The 6,000-nt window shown below is 50.1% G+C and overlaps 1 protein-coding gene across 2 annotated transcripts in view; it reads left to right on the top strand.

Annotated features, from left to right (window-relative positions):
• The window catches only part of RAD54L2 (RAD54 like 2), a 55,704-nt gene continuing 49,704 nt past the window's right edge, over positions 1-6,000 (top strand). The window contains exon 1 of one of the 2 annotated variants that reach the window (XM_059664622.1): positions 1-220. The gene's annotated coding sequence lies outside the window, so the exon portion shown is untranslated. Of the gene's footprint in view, positions 221-2,850; positions 2,918-6,000 lie in introns of those variants that run through there. The other variant, XM_059664623.1, reaches the window with a different exon arrangement.

Here is a 6,000-nt window from a genome sequence, read left to right as displayed (position 1 = left end):
TTAGGCGCGGACCGCGAGCGGAGGCTGCGAGCGCCGCCGCCACCTGAGAAGCCAGGCGCTCGGCCGGAGCCAGTGCGCGGCGCCCGGGCCTGGCCGGCTGCTTCCCGCCTCGGCCACCACCCCCGCCCCTGCCGCCCGGACCCCACCGAGGCGGGCGCCGCGGAACGTGAGGCGCGAAGCCCTGCCCGGACCGGCGCGGCCCGGAGCCGCGGCGCCGGAGGTAAGTGCCGCTGCCGGTCCCGCTCCCCGCTCGGCCGCCGGGACCCGCAACAATGGGGCCCGGAGGGGACCCGGCCTGGGCCCGGCGCCCGGCGGCCTGGGACAGCCAGCCAGCCGGTCCCGGCGGCTTGGGGCGCTGGGTCCGACCCGGGAAACTCAGGGGCCGGAGGCTTGGGGGGACCTTCGCTTTGCCCCGGGCCCGGCGGCTGAGGTTCGGGGGTTGGTAGCGGGGGAGGGAGGCACGGGGGCTTCGCCCCGGCGGCGCTCGCTCCCAGCGCCCGGGGCAGGCGCCCTGGAGGCCGGCCATTGTGGGGCGAACGCGGGGTTCGCGTTCGGAATTCCGGGGACCTCTGGGGGCGCGGACCCCGAGGCGCGGCGCGTCCGTCTCCCCCGCCCCCCGCGGTCGGGAAACTTGGCCGAGCGGGTGTGCGGGCAGGAGAGGCGCGGGGAGTTCGACTTCCCCGAGGTTACCGGCGGTTAGTTCCTGGAAAGGCCGGGCCCCGCTGGTCCCCGGGGGTTGAGCCAAGAGCTGGATTCCCCCCCCGCGGCCGGGTGCAGCCCGTCGGGCGCGGGGTGGCCGCTGGAGGGTCGCCGGCGCGTGGGCTCCCGGGGCGTCAGGGGGAGGCTGGGGGCGGCGGGGCGGCGGGGCGGCGGGCTGCTGCGATGGGAGCCTGGGCTCCGGGCGGGCCTGGCGGCGCCGCCGGACGGGGCACGAGGGAGGCGGGCCGCGCCGAGGGGCTTCGGACGAGGCTGACCTCCGGCTGCGGGGGCGCCGGTGACTCAGGCCTGCGAGCCTCCGTCCCCGCGCGGCCGGCGGACGGGGCGGGCGGTGCCGGGTACGGGGCTGCGAGGGGCGTCGGGGGTGTGAGTGAGTTTGCTCCCGCGTAGAGGACCGCGCGGCGCCCCTTCTCCCTCGCAGGTCGGGCTGGGAGCGATCGCGCCCGGACCCCGAGCCCAGCGCGTCTTCGTGGCGGGTGGATGCAGAGCTCCCCTGCACGCCCGTCTCGTCCTTTGTGCATGAATCTGACTCATACTCGCTTTGCAGCCCTGTGGCTGCTGCCTGTAGCGATGGGCAAACGGAGACCCCGGTATAGGTACACGCTGGGGAGTGTGTGTGTGTGTGGTTGTTTTTTTTTAGTTCAGTTTTTAGAAATCTCAATCTAGGCTTGTTTTCACTCACTTCAGTGCCATGGCTTCCTGTGGGCAGCTCTGGAGAGGGATGTGGACACTCAAACAGTTGACGTTGTTAAAAGTTCTGTTACAGGTCCCCTCTGCGGTGGCGGAAGGAGACTTGACTGGGTGGGTGGTGATCACACCAGGCAACAGACAGACATGTCGTTATAGAACTGGACACCGGAAACCTAGATAATCTTATTCACCGATATCACCCAATTCATTTAATAAAAATTTTAATTCTTTATATCCCTACACTCATGGAACTTTACTTTCTCCTACTGTTATGAAGCCATTATGTTGAATCTGTCAGATCTTTTTTTTAAAATTGTTTTTAGAGAGAGGAAGGGAGAAGAGAGGGATAGAAACATCCATGATGAGAATCATTCATCCGCTGCCTCCTGCACGCCCCCTACTGGGGATCGATGTGGGAACCCGGGCCTGGGTCCTGACTGGGATTGGAACTGTGACCTCCTGGTTCATGGGACAGCACTCAGCCACTGAGCCACCCCAGCCGGGCACATCTGTTGAGTCTTAATGACTGTCCGCTCTCACAGGACATCATGGCCACTGGAAGAGTTACCTGTCTTCAGTGAATTTAGTCTGTAAACGGTGTCTCTTCTTCATCATGGAGTGCGCAAACTCCAGTTCGCAGGCCAGCAGCTGTGCACAGAGCTCTGGATGCAGTATTCATGCAGAAGTTGGCGTCTTGTCCATGGGTGAGATGGCAACCCCTATGTGGACAAAACAGGATCAGAATCATAGCACTGGGAGCTTAGTGCAGGAGGTACTGCCTAGCTGGAGTCTAGTACATTCTCAGGGGAGATGTGAGGTAATTGTGACTATTTGTAGTTACATTGATAGTTCTGGGGATTGTTTTTCCCCTTAATTAAAAACAATATATGCATGTTCCTTAAATTGTATTCTTTCTCTTTGTCTCTCTAAAATTTTCTGTCTTAAGAAAGAAATTCATTCTTTCATAAACAGTATCTGTTGAGTTATGCCGGGCACTGGGTTGGGCACCTTCACAATGGTGATATTTTTGACATTTTAATAGTAGTAGTTCTTAGTTCACAAGTGGCTGTAGGTCTAAGAAGGAAGACGCAATTCAGGTGTATCAAGCTTCTGATCAGTAAAGCCATTGAATAAGGTTTTTATAAAGTATTGATTTTGATGAGTGACTTTGATTATCTTCATATGTTTCCATAGAAAAAGATGAGCTAGAATGTGTTCACATTGGTATGGGATTGTTTTTGCATTGTTTATTTAAATCCACCTGTGAACTTAGTGCTCCTGTAGATAGACCACAAGGTAAACATTTTGGTTCTGTGTGTCTGGATGAGCATGATTTACAGATACTGTGTGTGTGCTCAGGTTCCCCAAGAAGCCGGCCCACTTCCCTCCCCCCTGGGGTGTTGGGAGCACGAAGGCGTTGCTCACCCCATTGTCTGGTTCACTGTGTAGGCTGGGAGTTTGTGCTGATCACCTGGCGTGCTGGCCCCTAGAACAGGAAGAGTAGGTTGAGGTAAGACAGTCCGTTTGAAATCGCCTCTTAGTTTGTACTGCACAAAATATAATGTGAACTCTATTTGAATTTTTTTTGCTTTAATTGTAATCTCCATTCTGATCTAGTAAAATGGAATTTTGTTCTTTGCTCTCTCCTCTATCTCTCTCTTCTATATTTGGCCAAAAATAAATGAAGACTTTTAAAATGAAAGCAATTAAATAAATACATTCTTTTAAAAAATATATATGATTTTATTGATTTTACAGGGAGAGGAAGGGAGGGGGGAAGGAGAGATAGAAACATGGATATGAGAGAGAAACATGAATTGGGTTACCTCCTACAGGCCCCCTACTGGGGATTGAGCCTGCAACCTTGACATGTGCCCTGACCAGGAATTGAACTGGCGCCCCCTTGGTGCATGGGACAACTTTCAACCAATTGAACCACACTGGCCAGGGCAATAAATACATTCTTTGAAATAGCTCTAAGAAAATGAAAACTGGTTTATTTATTGCTTTGAAGGCAAAGTGATTGCTCAAGGAAATGATTTGTCTACCTCTAGCTCAAACGGATGAACTTGAGAAACTTTGAAAGAAGGCTTAGAGTTTTTATTTTATTAGGAAACTTCTAAGGTGCTTAGTACAATGGGAAGAGAGTATGGTCTTTGGAGTCATCCACCTCTAACTCTTGCTTGCTTTTTGACCTGGATAAGCTGGTAACCTCTCTCAGCCTTGTTTTTTGTTTTATTCATTTTTCCCCATCTGTAAAATGGGGCTCATACAACCTTCTCTGCGTGTTGTGGTGAGGACTGGAGATTAGGGCCTAGGGCTTCTGGGGATCAGGGCTTGCTGCTAGGAGTTAATGTAGTTAGTGAGTGAGACGGGCACTGTTCTCAGTGGTACTAGCAGTAGGAGTGTAGCTGAGTCCTGTGCATGGATGAGGGGCTCAGTTTCCTTGTCTGGTGAGGGAGGCAGCCTACTGTGTTCACCCATTGGCACTCTGGGCAGGTGAGAGAATTGTCAAGGTACATGGTGGGCAAGAGTCCACGCTATAAAGTCCAGGGTTATTCCTGGTACGGTTAGGTTTTTTTCCTGGAAGTTCCTATGGAAAAGCCAGACATAACTGTTGGGCATGTCCTTGTTTGGGGACCAGTGGGCATTCCCATTGGCAGAGTGCTAGGGTATGCCAAGCAGCATTGTGTTCTGTGGCCCCAATTTTGGATGTTTCTTTAGCTTCTATTGCCTTCAGAGACCTGACTTTAGTCTTTTTGCCTGGAAGGCTCCAGATGTTGGAAAGTCTCCAGATGTCTTTCTCTAATTTGAGCTACTTTGATAGAATCTAGTACTTTGTTCAGAAATATTTTTGATGAACAGAAGGTTCACAGGTTTTGTTAACAGACTTGTTTCGTTTTATTTTTTCCCTGTGAGGGGGAAAAAAAGGCAAGAGAAAAATAAGTAAGGGATTCAAAATAACTGGCTCTAAATCTCTTCTAATCTTCCTTAGTCAAATCCACCTCTGTGCTAGGTGGTCTTTAACTCTAGTTAAAAGTAAATAATATTCCTCTGGCCTTGAAATACTATGAACATGTAGCTCCTTGCGTGTCTCTATGTCAGCATCTCACAAGGACCTTTATGACCCAGCCTCTTTGGTGTCTTCTGGTCTGGTCCCTCCTCAGCCACAATTCCTCTGGCCCTCAAGGCTCCATAGTAAACCCCTGGAAGATCCAGCATGCTCGTCTGACTCAGGCTTGAATTGACCGGAACTTCAGGCACTACCATCTCCTCAAAGCCTCCCTTGCTTCTTTTCAGACTCAACTGAAAACCTCTCCTTTGTATGGCCTTTGTGGTCGGTCAGCTTTTTTTCATAATCACACTGTACTCTTAACTTGTAGTATCTTTGTGTTTTCCATGCCTAGGTTGTGACCTACTTGAGGGCAGGACTTGTCTTATTTATTTTTATATCCAGTGCTCTGACACAGAGTAGCTGCTCAGTGAATGTTGGTTGAGTGAACAAATGAATGACCGCAGCACATGAAATGACAGGAAGTCATCCCTGTGGAGTTAGTGGTCTAATGACAGTTCTGACTTCATGGCCAAGTCTGATCTTTGTATTTCCAAAGACAACATTCCTCTGCCAGGTTGCTAAAGGCAATGTTTAATTTTGCTATGAAAATGTGTTGCTCATTTCATATGTCCATGGTTTTGAGGGCAGGGACTGTTTCTTGCCCTCTTTGGGTCTTGCGGAAGTTTCCTTTGGAAGAGAATGTAACAGTTCCTCACTGGCATTATCTAGATCTCCATCACTTACTAATCTGAGCACTTCGTCCTCGTGGGAAGAAGAGGGACTAAGTCAGTTTGGGCCACAAGGTCTCCAGACAAATACTGGCCAGCCCTGGAGTGGGTAGTGGATTCAACACTAGGATGTTGCGACTTTTGTCGGCTGATGGGCCTTTTGGAGGCTCAGCTGAGGTCACTGTCATCATATTTAGGATACTATAAGATTATTGGCCCCAACTTTATTTAGGAATTTGAACTTATTACTAGTTTTTTTGCTTTGCCTAATATTGTGCTAACACTGAAACTGATATATTCTCTGTTAGGAGGCTGTGTGTTCTGAGTTATTAACTTAGTAGTTCTAGAATTATGCCAGTTCTTCTTAGTGGTAAAATAACTTGAGAGTATACTATCTAAATTACTTTGATTTCATTGTCATGGTTGATCAGACCACATAGAAATTCCACTGAAGGCCAGATGTGAGGAACCTTAACAAAGCTACATAGATGACAAAGGTAACAGGCTGCAGGAAAGGAAAGCATGAAAGTAACTGTAGTTCGGTTAAAGACAAACATTGATATGAGATAAAGGACACTGAGACAAAGCATAAGGCACTTTCAATGTGGCAAGCAACTGCTAACAAGTCTTTTTGCAAGCCGTGTTGAGATGTTGAGAAGGAAGTTGTTACAATATAAATTAGAAGCAATAAAAACATGGGCAATTTTAGCCAGCTTAGGCACATTGGAGGTATTAGCACCAGCTAAGGTTTTAGAGCACCATCGATGAGAGTTATACCTAAGCAGAAATATATATAAAGAAAATAATCCG

The sequence above is a fragment of the Myotis daubentonii genome, chromosome 14 (genome assembly GCF_963259705.1).
Source record: "Myotis daubentonii chromosome 14, mMyoDau2.1, whole genome shotgun sequence".
In the NCBI taxonomy this organism is placed as follows: domain Eukaryota; kingdom Metazoa; phylum Chordata; class Mammalia; order Chiroptera; family Vespertilionidae; genus Myotis; species Myotis daubentonii.
Note: the sequence above shows the minus strand (reverse complement) of the source record. Positions and strands in the feature narration are given on the sequence as shown.